This window comes from Kogia breviceps, chromosome 10, assembly GCF_026419965.1.
Source record: "Kogia breviceps isolate mKogBre1 chromosome 10, mKogBre1 haplotype 1, whole genome shotgun sequence".
NCBI lineage: Eukaryota > Metazoa > Chordata > Mammalia > Artiodactyla > Physeteridae > Kogia > Kogia breviceps.
The window spans coordinates 57,889,744-57,904,591 of record NC_081319.1 but is presented as its reverse complement, the minus strand read 5'-3'; the positions used below and the strand labels follow the sequence as shown (position 1 = coordinate 57,904,591).

General features: G+C 40.7%; 1 protein-coding gene and 1 non-coding gene across 17 annotated transcripts in view; one reads left to right on the top strand and one right to left on the bottom strand.

The window, feature by feature from the left end:
- Positions 1–14,848, bottom strand: part of NEK10 (NIMA related kinase 10) — a 312,063-nt gene that overhangs the window by 136,971 nt on the left and 160,244 nt on the right. The gene's annotated exons all lie outside the window — the stretch shown is intronic.
- On the top strand, positions 1,711–1,816 carry LOC131764684 (U6 spliceosomal RNA). Its single transcript, XR_009337893.1, has one exon. It is a non-coding gene; the product is annotated as a U6 spliceosomal RNA (small nuclear RNA).

The window sequence follows — 14,848 nt, the reverse complement described above, 5'->3', positions numbered from 1 at the left end:
CCCTGAGAAAACCATAATTCAAAAAGAGTCATGTACCAAAATGTTCATTGCAGCTCTATTTATGATAGCCAGGACATGGAAGCAACCTAAGTGTCCATGAACAGATGAATGGATAAGGAAGATGTGGCACATATATACAATGGAATATTACTCAGCCATAAAAAGAAATGAAACTGAGTTATTTGTAATGATGTGGATACACCTGGAGTCTGTCATTCAGAGTGAAGTAAGTCAGAAGGAGAAAAACAAATACCGTATGCTAACACATATATATGGAGTCTAAGAAGAAAAAATGTCATGAAGAGATTAGTGGTAGGACCGGAATAAAACACAGACCTACTAGAGCATGGGCTTGAGGATATGGGGAGGGGAAGGGTAAGCTGTGACGAAGTGAGAGAGTCGCAGGGACATATATACACTACCAAATGTAAATTAAATAGCTAGTGGGAAGCTGCCGCATAGCACAGGGAGATCACCTCTGTGCTTTGTGACCACCTAGAGGGGTGGGATAGGGAGGGTGGGAGAGAGGGTGATGCAAGAGGGAAGAGATATGGGAACATATGTATATGTATAACTGATTCACTTTGTTGTAAAGGAAAAACTAACACACTATTGTAAAACAGTTATACTCCAATAAAGATGTTTAAAAAAATTATCATTTTTATTATTGCTGACCTAAAGTACATGGTGACTATATTTAATAATAATGTATTGTATACTTGAAATTTTCTAAGAGAATACATCACAAGTAATGTGATAATTGAATCCATTGAAGTAATAGATATATTAATTAGCTTGGTTATATAATCATTTCACAATGTATACAAATATCAAAACATCACATGTAAACCTTAAACATATACAATTTTTAATTGCCAGTAATACCTCAATAAAGCTGGAAAAAATTTTAAGTAAAGCCAGGGATAGTATAGTTAGGTAGATGGCAAGGACATTCTTTACTTATTACTATATTTTAATAAATAAGTCAACATAGCTCATAATCAGCAGCCTTTGAGAGGGGGCTGGTGGAAAGTTTATCTAAATACTACCTCTGTTTTAAAAAGCCATACATTCACAAACTGATAATGAAAACAAGGTGGAAGAAAGATGAGTAAGGAAGGATGCTTAATATAATTTTTTTAAAAGACAAACTGTTTAGATTTTTAAATTCCATTAGTAGTCCCTCACTGATGTAATCAATTAGGTTGCTAATTGCCAAAGATTCTTATTTACTCATTATTGAGGTAAACAAGGAAAGTATTGAATCTAGATGCTTTCAAACAGTTTAAAATATCAACATTTTGCTATTTCACAAATAATTCAATACTATGATGATTTATATAAGTTGGGAGGGGGGACTTCTTTCCTTTAAATACAACAAAGTACATTTACAAAGTAAATGAAATGAAATGATATGTTAAAAGGTTCTGAGTGGGCTTCCCTGGTGGCGCAGTGGTTGAGAATCCGCCTGCCGATGCAGGAGACACGGGTTCGTGCCCTGGTCCGGGAAGATCCCACGTGCCGCGGAGCAACCAAGTCTGTGAGCCGTGGCCGCTAGGCCTGCGCGTCCGGAGCCTGTGCTGCGCAACGGGAGAGGCCACAGCAGTGAGAGGCCCGCATACCGCAAAAAAAAAAAAAGGTTCTGAGTGTCGACAGTATATTCTTTCCTACAGTGGTCATGTTGTCATCTTTGTTAAAAGTTTGATTATTGTGCTCATTTTGTCAGCACATATACTGAACTTAGAATGTCACGTGAAAATCAGCATGACCTCGGCACAAGGATGACATGCAAATCTGTGACGCATTCCATATTTTAGAGGCAGTAAGATGACAGGCAAAAGATGAGGACTATAGTTAATAAAGTTGTTTCCCATAGGGGTAAAGATTAACAATTTTGATACTGCTATACATATATACCAGAATTCAACAATTAAGTAAATGTGTGGCAGATGGCAGAAGCCAGGTTTCTCACTATTGGAGTGGAAGAAAGGTTACAGATAAGCAAGGAAAGGAGTAGGGGTACTCTACAAGGAGGTAACAGATTAGAGTTGGAGACAACAGTATAAACCCATGTTTAGCTTAATATTAATATAGATGGTTACATATGAAAATATTTATAGTTATGTGAATATACCCAGGTTACTATGCACATATATATCCTTGTTCTGTCAAATGAAAAGGCCTAGAATTGATGACTTTCTAGTAGCAATGAGCACACTTAGCACCAGATCTTGGTTTTTAACACCATTCTCCAATAAAAAGAATCAGGACCATTGGAGAAATGACTGATAATAGGACTGGGGCAAGAAATATACTAAATGAACCTGGAGCATCTTATAGTTCCAGAAAGTTAGTCTAAAAAAAAAATAAGCACAATGATGGGGGTATGCCAGAGGGATATGGAAGACAAATCAACCAGCTCCCAATGCCCAAATGTAGAAAAGTTTGAACAACAAAATAAACAAAAGTAAAGTATTGTATTAGTCAGCTTGGCTGCCATAGTAAAATACCAATAACGGGGTGGCTTAAACAGAAATAAACAGGAATTTATTTCTCACAATTCAGGAAGCTGGGAAATCCAAGAGCAAGGTGCTGGCTAATTCTGTTCCCCAATGAGGGCCTTCTTCCTGGCCTACAGATGGTTGCTGTGTCCTCACATGGCAGAGAAAGAGAGAGAGAGAGAGATTGAGCAGAGTTTCTGATGTCTCTTCTTATAAGACCACTGATCCCATCATGAGGGCCCTGCCTTCGTGACCTCATCTAAATCTACTTAACTTCCCAAAGGCAACAATCTCCAAATAACATCACATTGGGGTTTAGGGTGTTAACGTATGAATTTGGGAGGGGGACACAATTCAGCCCACTGAAAGTTTTATTAGATTATAATCCAGGGTATAAAATAATTATCCATGAGTCCATACTGATATAAATTTTTTAAAACCGAATAAATAAATAAACAGGAGGCAATAGACAAATCTCTTGAAAAATTACAAATAATTTATGTGGAGACTCCACCTTAAGGAGACGAAGCATAACTCCCCACTCCTTAAGTTTGGGGTGCATGTAGTGACTTTCTTTCAAAAGGTACCTTGGGGCTTCCCTGGTGGTGCAGTAGTTGAGAGTCTGCCTGCTAATGCAGTGGACACGGGTTCGAGCCCTGGTCTGGGAGGATCCCACATGCCGCGGAGCAACTCGGCCCGTGAGCCACAAGTACTGAGCCTGCGCGTCTGGAGCCTGTGCTCTGCAATGAGAGGCCGCGATAGTGAGAGGCCCACGCACCGCGATGAAGAGTGGCCCCCGCTTGCCACAACTAGAGAAAGCCCCTGCACAGAAACGAAGACCCAACACAGCAAAAATAAATAAATTCTTTTAAAAAAGTACCTTATAGAAAGAAAAAAAAAGAGTAACTTTACAGTAAGAGACCTGATAAACACTATCTCCAGCCAGCTGATCAAGATTAACATCAACAATGTTAAGTCATATTGATAGTATGTACCCATGATAAGATAAGAGAATGGCAGTTTACACCTGTGATCTTCCTCCCCAAACATATTCCAGTCTAATTATTAGAAAAATATCAGACAAATCCCAATTGAGGAAATTCTATGAAATACTTAACCAATAATTCTCAAAACTTCCAAGGTCATTAAAAACAAGAAAAATCTGAGAAATTGCCAAAACCAAGAGGAGTCTAAGACGAAATAAAAGATTACCTGGTCAACAAGTATCTGTAATATTAAGATGATAGGGTTTTTATTCTTAGAAGAAAAGGTATATTATAAATTGAAAATATTTGAAGCAAGAAAACAAATCACTTCTATCAAGTATATACATCCATTGTCCCACCAATTAATCTTATTATCAAACATAGAATGCTAAAATTACAGGCTATTTCCTTTCCTATGTTACATGTACAGTTGACCCTTGAACAATGCAGGGTTTAGAGGTACTGAGGTAGGAGACAGGTGGGCCCCTGGGCCAGACAACTGGTGTCTGTCAAGTGGAGTAAAACTGAAGCTTTGTTCTCACCCAGACACTCCAAGGACAAAGCTAGTGGCAGAAGCTGAGGCCTGCTGAAGTAAAGAGATAAGATGACCACTCCTGAGGTCAAGGAAAACTTCCTGTCTGCACATGCAAAGGAAGGCTCCTTGGCAGTCAAAAAGGGAGGGGGCGCCACCCCATAATAAGTGTGGACATACACTCACAGGCCTCTGTGCTGGGATCCATCTCAACAAAAAGTTGCACATGCATCTGGGGGAGGGTCCTAGGACTGGTCAGGTGTGGAAAAAGAAACAAGGTAATTAGCCAAACGTAAACAAAGACCCAGAAGGACTGTCCTATATACAGGATTTAAATCACCTCTTTACTGTGCTCCTCCTCATTAGAGAGGACTCCCACACCCCTTCTCTCTGGGTGTGTATTTCTGCCTAGCTTCTGGCTTAAGTAAAATAAACTGTTTCTTTGTGTGCTCTTGCATAAGCTGCACTGTGTCTCTAATAATAAACTTTGTACCTGTTTTTACAGTTTTTGCCTCCTTGAAACATTCTTGCTTTCAGTGGGGGTAAGAGCCAGGAGAATTTTGCCTCTAGCCACTAGCCCCTGGTGGGCTAACGGCTAGGATTCCTGGTTTTTATCCAGGCTACCCAGGTTCAATTCCTGGGCAGAGAACTAAGATGTCTCTTCAGGACTGCTCATTGTTGTCTCTCCGAGACCAGTATGACTCTCCATGCAGCTGAAAATCCATATTTAATTTATAGCTGGTCCTTGGTACCCGCAGTTCTGCACACTCAGGTTCAACCAACCATGTCGTGTAGTACTGGAGTAAAAACTCCAGTAGTGAAGTGAAAAAAACTAGTGAAAAACTCATGTCTCTGAAAAAACTCTCATAGTTCAAACCTGTGTTGTTCAAGAATCAACTGTATACATGTCATCAAAGATTTTTAACTTTTTCCTTGAAGTTGATATACTACCTCGTCTTTTTAAAGACTTAATTTTTTAGAGCACTTTTAGGTTTACAACAAAATTGAGAGGAAGTTATGGAGATTTTCAATATACTTCCTTCCCCCACATCCCCTTTCTTTTTTATTCTTGTTAACAGCAGGCTTAAATCATCTCACACCTGGATTATCACAAAAGTCTTACTCCCTTAAAAGTGTTTTCATTTGTTCATTCACTGAACAATTATTTACTGAGCACCTACTATATGCCTCTCTTTAAGAGAGTTTTGTTTTGAAAGAACAGAGAAAAGTGGATCAGTAGCTGGAAGAGAAAGGGAAGAATATGAGTTTTTGTTTTTTAAGATGGGAAAAAAATGTCAGTATGCTAGTCAATGAGTAGGAATGAGTCACTGGAGGCAGAGAAATTAATGATGTAGAATTGAGAGGGCTTGTATAGAGAAAATGGTCCCCACTAGGACTGCAGGAGTGCAGGCCATTCCGGGGCATGGGGGCAGGCAGCTGGGAGGACATGGAAGCAAATCCTGTGGAAGTTCTCTTCTGAAGTAGGGAGCAGAGTGGCTAGTGTAAAGGTGTAGTTCAAACTCCTCCCTCTTGCCGTTAATCCAAACCTTACTCAGTCAAACACCCTCTCCACAGAAGCCTCTGCACACACTGATTTCCCATTTCACTAGTCTCCTGATGCCCCTTCAACTACCCATGTCCTCCGTCAGGCTTGCTCTGCTATTCCCCATCTATGTGGCAGCAGAGGGGGGTTAGAGGGGGGTTGTGATAAACACTGGATTCCATCAAAACACAGATTATTTGCCATTCATTCATTAGCACTGTGAATAAAAAATGTTGCCTGCCATATCAGCAAACAAAGGATGCTGAGGCCATTAAGCCCTCACCACTACCACTGACCCCTAGGGTGAGCCCTGAGGGGACCAGGCTGGGAAAGAACAAGATACTGGCCCCAGATAGCTAAGGGGTATATTAAAGGAATGATTTCAGTAAGCTCAGACTCTTGTTCTTCCCATACCTAGACAAGCACTAAATTCCTTAACTTGAGATGTCTGGTTTTCTTTTATTAACAGAAATCTTTGATGTTCCGACTATTTTGAAAAAACCCCTATATATCCTGGCTCCTTCCTTACCTCTTGGGAGCAGTCGGTCAGACCTATCTGAGAGGCTGCCTTCCAGGCTGAAGTCCTCAGTTTTGTCCACCAAGCAAAATATAATTCCCAACTTTTAGGTTGTGTATTTTTTTCAGTCAACAGTACAAAACTTGAAAATATATATCACTAGGTAGGTTATAACAGTAACTAAGGAAACATAATTTTACTCATATGACAAGAGCATACACATCTTTTGTTAACTGTATATGAACAGATATGAGAAGAGGCCTTGTTAATTGGGGAAGTGCCATACACGTGACTACTTTGCCAGTGGCCAACAATTTGGTCAGCAACGACCTAGACAAAAAGCATTCAAGTTAAGACTGACCTAGTTCAAACTCTGACACAGATATATATAAAGGCATAGGAATTTACAGCTAGCTATTTTTAATTTAGTGGTCAAGAAAAAAATCTGGTGAAAATGAAAATTTCTTTAGAAAATGAGAAATTGATCACCAATGAATATTCCCAGTCATTGGATTTTCCATATATTGATAATTATTTTGCTGTTAAAAATTCTTTTGCTTTCTTATTTCAAGTTAATTTTTAGCTGATTATATATGCCCTGTGTTATATGAATTAGGGAGAAGCTGGAATTTGAATGTCTTAAAAAAAGAAGGCTGGTTAAATAAATTGTAATTTATCGAGACAAGAAAATGTAATTCAGATATTAAAACTGAAGGTACAGGAAAGCATTCATTAACATCAGTGTGTTTGTGTGTGTGTGTGTGTGTGTGTGTGTGTGTGTGTGTGTGTGTGTGTGTATGGTTTGCATAAGAAAGGATTTGATATTGGGATACCAAGTTGTTTTCTGTGAGTTTGTTCTCCACCTCAGGACTAGTAGGATTATGAGTGTTCTTAATGGAATTTTTTTCTTTATTTTCAGCAATGAGAATCATAAAAATTAATAAACAGAAACCTAATATAAATAGAGTCAGGAGACCAAAGTGGGGGTTCTCACACCCTCTGATGACAGCAGAGCCCAAACAGGAAGAAGAAAGACTCCTTTCCTGGCCAGGATTCAGCCAATGACAAGCCCTGGACTCTTTGTTTCCTGCAGTCTCCTGACTTCCTTTTCCTCCCTACTGTTGCAATAAAAATACAGGTGAGGGTTTATTCCCCCTCCTGAGAACAAGGAAAATAAAGGGAACAGTGAACAGGCTAGAGAAGGAACAAGGCTGAAAGAGTTAATCACTCATAGTTTTATTTTAACTGTTACTAATCTGTAGTGTCTGTAAATAGATTTGTACTTCACAAAGCTAACCTATCACTCCCTAAGTCTGTGTAATTTACATCCTGCTCCTGGTGTTTACATTCTCTGCACTCCCTTGTAACAAATCACCCCTGTAGCTTTTCAGAAAGAAAGTCGGAGGCCGATAGAGCAGAGATGCCTGACGCCAGCTATGACTGTTTTGAAATAATGCAAGAAGAAGAAAAATGCAAGACCTTCACTACTTTGATCCTTATCATATACCCCAGACTGCAAACCCCACCTATAAAATCCGCTCCAATTCCCCAGGGAAGGGGGCACAGTTCTTGAAGCACTAACCTGATGTGTTTTCCCCTTTGCCTGGCAAAGGAATAAAGCCATCTCTCTTATCCTCTAAAATCTCTGTCTCCATATTTCTGTTCGGCATTGGTGCACAGAAGCTGAGAGGTCGGCAACACTATGAAGTGTTCTCCTTACCTTTTCGTGTAGAGACCTGCATGTGGCTTGCTATGTCTGCAGACTTCAAACTGCAATTCTCTGCTGATCCCAAATAAACCCATCTTTGCTGGTAAAAAAACTAAGTCTTTTTGTTTCAGGTAAACATTTTGGTGGCCCACATAGGGATCAGAGAAGGCCCCTGACAGCTGTGAGGCTGGTGAGCAAACAGTTGTGGTACCCTCAATTGAGCCCACTGTCACTCACTGCTTTTCTCACCAACCTCGGAGGTTGAAAGTACATCTTTCTCCTGGATCCAAGTTCAGGCCCTCTTTGCATTTGAAGCTCTCCAGGCTTTATTTAGTATCTCTTTAAAGGTTTCATCTTTCTGGTCAAGGCCCTGTTCTGTATATGAGTACTTGTTTGGCACTTGGGTCTGATTTTGAGATCAGACTATTTCACTGAAACAGGCCGAGATGTTCAACCTATTACTTTGGGAACAGGGGTTGTTTCTCTGAAACGGTGCTGGGTTTTTCAGCCTTCAGACTATTCCTTTGGATGTCTGTGGAGACTGCCTAAAATAAAAGCCTCAGTCAGGCTCCTCCAGGACCATGCTGTCTCCTCCTTAGGACCAGCTGGGATTAGCTTGCAAGCTGTTTAAGTTACGCTACTTGTGCTGTAAACTGTTTAAGCTGTTTGAATATTGTTCTTTACTCTAGAGGAAAAACCTCTAAGAAATGGGATTCCAGTTATCTAAGTATTTTGAAGATGTCTCCCCCATAAGGACTCTGGCCAATTTTATGTTTAAAAACCATGGCCCTTCCTCATGCGCATTTCTAACTAAATGGACTGACCTGACCGAAGGCAATTTAGAACATCAATTGGCCATTATGGGGAACTTTTGAAATCCTCAAACCAAATTTCCTTAAATCCTGATTGGACTACAGTAGCTCAAAAATTTCCAGAACTAAGTGGAATGCTGATTTTAATTGGTATTTTGAGGCTTCCCAATGTTATCAAGAGTCTCGAATTGCCTCTTGGTAAAATAAGATTTTAAGATTAACTAAGGCAAACAAATGAATATAAAAAGATAAAATGGCTCCCAAAGTCTCAGGTTCCTCTCCCTCAGCTTCTTTGTCTCCCTCTGATGACATCTTGTCTCTGTGTTCTATGCTGCACATGCCTCCCCTAGACCGTCAGTTCCCCCAAAACTGCTGTAGCAGAAACTAGATGAGACACCCCCCAGGTTGTTAGCCCTTGTTCAGCCCTTATTCTTTCCGATTTTCCCCCCTCTCTTTCTTGTTTAATTGCACTCTGAAAATGACTGCCTTCCAGTTAAAGTTGTACTGTGCACCTGGTGTTTACTTCTCCAAGACAACACTCCCTAACACTCCTTTCCTTTGTGAGCATTCTTCATTCTAGAAAGAAGGTCATGGAACAATAACCTCAAGGACCACCAGAACCACCTGACACCAGCTCTGATGATCTCAGTGTCTCCACGAGGAAAGAAAAATGCAAGACTTCATCAGCCCCAATCCTTATCTACAGCCTTATTTTCCACCCTGAAACTATAAGACCCTTTCCTATTTCCCAGGAAGAGGGGCACAGTCTTGAGGGTGTTAGCCTGCTATGGCCTCCTTTGCTCAGCAAAGAAATAAAGACACTCTTTTTGACTTCTCCAAACTCTGTCTCAGCGTCTCTATTTGGCACTGGTGAACAGAAGCCAGGTTTCGGCAACGATACTAATTCTCTCACCTTCTCTGAAACTCTCCCCTCTCATTTTTCCTCTGAAGTTAACAGAAATGGTCCCTTTAATATCAAGCCTTCTGAGGATCCAGAGGCTAAACCTTAAATTTCTTATATTCCCTGGACTGAGGCTGAGAGCCATAGTCAAGGATTTTCCCAAAGTAACTAAAGATCTATACAGATTTGCTGAGGGATTTAATATAGTCATTCAGACTTACCAGCCTGGTTTCTCTGACTTATATCACCTAGTTCATGTGCTTGTTGGTAAAGGCCAGGCCCAGTATTGGATGAAAATTGCTAATTGGGAAAGTCCTGAAAGGTCTCTAGAATTACAACTGGGAGCCTAGCCCCCTAACTTATTTAATGATCACACTCAGGCAATTGCTAGGTGACTTCAATAAGCAATTTCTAGGGCTTTTCCAAAACCTGTTGATCAGAAGAAAATTCAGGCTTGAACACAAAAATCTAATGAACCTGTTCATGACTATTACAATAAACTTCAGACTGTTTCTAAAGAAAATTCTGGTCTTCCTTCAGATGATGATTCTACCCTAGTAGCTTTTATATCTATGTTTATTAATGGGCGGAACAGGGACTTTTCCTTTTTAGTAAAAAGGACCAGGATAGAATGGGAAACTATGTCCACTCCAGATTTAGTTAATGGCAAACCAGCTCTCTTGTACTCAAATGGGTCACCTCCAAGGAAGGTCGCCAAAATTCTTACTCTTCCACTCTAGCAACTGAAGGCTCCTAAACTAAACCAAAACCCTTCTAGTTTTTGCTACTATCACAAAGAGCCAGGACATTGGAAAAATGATCATTACAAATCTACACTTTAGGTGCCTTCAGCCCTCTAACCAGCCTTTCCATCATCCTCCCAATTCTCAGTGATGAGGCTCTGAGGAACTACAGGGCCTCTTCCGAATCCTCCTCCTTAATTGACTTGGAGAAACATTTTTCCAGATTGGGGATGAATCTCTTCCAGTCCTGGCTGACATTAGAGCCACACTCTTGGTGCTCAACCCCACTATTATGAAGCAGCCCCTGCCTTGGAGTACTAAAACACTTCCAATAGTGGGATCTCTAATTGAAGCAGGAAAGACAGGGCTAAGCCCAAGGACAGCCTCCTCATGTATAGGCATTAGGCAGTCCTGCACATTTGTCTCCTGAAGCCACCATACAAGAGCTGTTTTCCCTTAAACCATCCCTTACTAGTCGAGCACCACACATGGAAGGTCGTACAGGGTAATCAGCAACCTGTGCATTTTGATTGCACATGCTCCACGGTTTTCATGGTCAGAGTTTCTTGCTCAGATACTACAAAGTTGCTGTTTTAGATGCCATTCCTCCATGCCTCATTAAGTGCAAAATAAGGAGGTGGCTTTGCCTTCTGCCTAATGCCTAGCATGAGAAGGCTGTCCTTGGGCCTGGCCCTGTCTTTCCTAACTCATAATGAACCTCAACAGGTTCCTGTCTCTGAACCTATTCCCTTTTGTTTAGGCCCTTTGAAAGATACACACCCTTTTCTCCTTAGTTCCTCCACTCGTACTCATTTATTAAGCCTAGAATTCTTAGAGAAGTAACATGCTGGAATTTCTTTCTCCTTAAAGGGGGAAATAGTTCTATAAATTGACAGTAGTCATCAAAGTAACTCTCCAGGTGAATTAACTGACCCCTCTACATCTTTTATTTGTTCCATCTCTGATGGTATTAGAGCAGATTCTGGAAATACTGATCATTTGTCTCTACTAAATCAGCTACCACCTTCCTTATAGGCAAAATCTCAAACTGATGTTGACAAAATTCTCAGTGCACCTCTCATCAATATTCAAACAGATCCCTCAAACTAGGGCACCTACCAGGCACCAGTGGCGGACCACGGACACCTAAGCAGATGGGAGGAACCCCCAGCAACCAGGTAGGATGTGGGGCATGGGGGGAGTCAAGGAGGAGGAGAAGTGGAGGCAGGACGAGATTGGCACCCCTGAGGGGTGGCTGGTGGGGGGAGGGATCCCATGCGCAAACGGGGAAATTGGGGAACCACTGGAGGGCAAAGGATCAAAAGGGAGCGTGGCCAGATTTCCCCTGCCCACTTGGACACCCAGGAACCTGTTGAGTTCCTGGGCCTGATCCTCTGTTCACTGAGGCCCCCTCCAGCCCTGCAGGTCCTGAGGGAGTGGGAGGGCAGGAAGGGGGAGCAAAAGTAAAGGTTGGACCTCCAGGACCCACAGTCCTGAGGGGTGGCTGGGGGAGGGGAGGAGTTCCTACACCCAGTGGGACCCACCCATGGTTAGGGATCCAGCTGTGATGGGGGAGACCCTGGGGGAGACAGTGGGGGAGGGGTGTGAAGGAACAGAAGGGAATGGAGCCAGTGCTTTCCCTGTCCACTTAGGCACTGGGGAGCCTGTTGGGCTCCTGGGCCTAATCCTCTGCCCTTGGAACCTCCCTCCTAGAATGCAGAGCCCAAGCGCTGCCTCTACACCCCTACTCAGGGCCCTACCTCTACACTCAGATACCCCCTCCAATGAGCTGGGCCTAAACCCCATCCACACACCCTGACTTAGGGCCCCACCTCCAAACTCCAGAGCCCCACACTCCAGAGGCCCACCTTTCGACTTGCTGCCTCTCCCCTTCTGCAGAGATCCTAAGCAGAAGCCCCACCCCATGCTTGAATGTTGCCCTGCCCCACCCAAACCCATGTGCCTGCCTAAGTTCCACCCCCCGCCTAAATTCCACCCCCATAGTCAGGGTTTTATTATTTTTTCTTTTCTTTTTTCCTCATTTAGATTGGGGTTCTGTTTTACCTTCTTGATTCATTGTTGTTGATTCTTTTATATTTTTATTTTTCCTGAAAAATCTTTTTTCTAATTTTATTTTATTCTTTATATTTTGTTAGTGATCTCTCCTTTTGGCTTGTTCCCCCCCCACACACTTTTATTTTCTGTTGTGGTTTTATCTTAACTTGTTGCATTTGTTTCAATTAGAGTTTTATTTCTAATATATTTTTTATCTTTCTAATTTTATTTTGTTTTTTATTCTTTGATATTGTCCTGCTCCGTTTCTTCTTGCTTTCTTCCTTTTTTTTTTACCACTCCACAAAGCTTGCAGGATCTTGGTTCTCAGGCCAGAGGTTGGGCCTGAGCTCCTGTGGTGGGAGCTCCAAGTCTAAACCACTGGAGAAAGAGAGAACCTCAGACCTCAGGGAATATCAATCAGAGTGAGGCCTCCCAGAGGTCCTCATCTCAGCACCAAGACCCAGCTCTATCAAACTGTCTGCAAACTCCACTGCTGGACGTTTCAGGACAAACAAACAGTAAGACAGGAATACAGCACCACCCATCCAAAAAACAAAAATAGAAACGACAAATAAATTTGTTACAGATGAAGGAGCAAGGTAAAAACCTTCAAGACTAAATAAATGAAGACAAAAGATGCAACCTACCTGAAAAATAACTCAAAGTAATGATAGTAAAGATGATCCAAAATTTCGGAAACAGAATGGAGAAAATAGAGGAAACATTTAACAAGGATCTAGAAGAACTAAAGAACAAGCAAACAGTGATGAACAACACAATTACTGAAATTAAAAATACTCTGGAAGGAATCAATAACAGAATAACTGAGGCAGAAGAACGGATAAGTGACCTGGAAGATAAAATGGGGGAAATAACTTCCAGGAAACAGAATAAAGAAAAAAGAATGAAAAGAATAGAGGACAGTCTCAGAGACTTCTGGGACAACATTAAACACACCAACATTTGTATTGTAGGGGTCCAGGAAGAAGAAAAGTAAAAGAAAGGATCTGAGAAAATATTTGAAGAGATTATAGTAGAAAACTTCCCTAACATGGGAAAGGAAATGGTCATTCAGGTCCAGGAAGTACCGAGAGTACCATACAGGATAAATCCAAAGAGAAACAAGCTGAGACATATATGCAAACTATCAAAAATTAAATACAAAGAAAAAATATTAAAAGCAGCAAGGGAAAAGCTACAAAATAACATACAAGGGAATCCCCATAAGGTTAACAGCTGATTTTTCAGCAGAAACTCTGCAAGCCAGAAGGGAGTGGCAGGATATATTTAAAGTGATAAAAGGGAAAAACCTACAACCAAGATTACTCTACCCAGCAAGGATCTCACTCAGATTGAATGGAGAAATTAAAACCTTTATAAATAAGCAAAAGTTAAGAGAATTCAGCACCACCAGATCAGCTTTACAACAAATGGTAAAGGACTTTCTCTAGTCAGGAAACACAAGAGAGGAAGACCTACAATAACAAACTCAAAGCAATTAAGAAAATGGTAATAGGAACATACTGATGACTACCTTAAATGTAAATGGATTAAATGCTCCAATCAAAACACACAGGATCGCTGAATGGGTACAAAAACAAGACCCATACATATGCTGTCTACAAGAGACCCACTTCAGACCTAGGGACATATACAGACTGAAAGTGAGGGGATGGAAAAAGATATTCCATGCAAATGGAAATAAAAAGAAAGCTGGAGTAGCAATTCTCACATCAGACAAAATAGACTTTAAAATAAAGACTCTTACACGAGACAAAGAAGGACACTAAACAATGATCAAGGGATCAATCCACGAAGAAGATATAACAATTGTAAATATTTATACACTCAACATAAGAGCACCTCACTACATAAGACAAATGCTAACAGCCATAAGAGGGGAAATCGACATTAACACAATCATAGCAGGGGACTTAAACACCCCACTTTCACCAATGGACAGATCAACCAAAAGGAAAATAAATAAGGAAACACAAGCTTGAAATGACACATTAAACAAGATGGAGTTAATTGATATTTATAGGACATTCCATATAAAAACAACAGAATAAACTTTCTTCTCAAGTGCTCATGGAAGATTCTCCAGGACAGGTCATATCTTGGGTCACAAATCAGGTCTTGGAAAATTTATGAAAATTGAAATCATATTAATTATCTTTTCTGACCACAATCCTATCAGACTAGGTATCAATTATAGGAAAAAAGACTGTAAAAAATACAAACACATGGAGGCTAAACAATACACTACTAAATAACCATGAAATCACTGAAAAAATTAAAGAGGAAATTTAAAAATACCCAGAAACAAATGACAATGACAACACGATGACCCCAAACCTTTGGGATGCAGAAAAAGCAGTTCTAAGAGGGAAGTTTATAGCAATACGATCTTACCTCAAGAAACAAGAAAAATCTCAAATAAAAAACCTAACTTTACACCTAAACAATTAGAGAAAGAAGAATTTTATAAAGCCCAAAGTTAGCAGAAGGAAACAAATAATAAAGATCAGATCAGAAAAAAATGAAAGA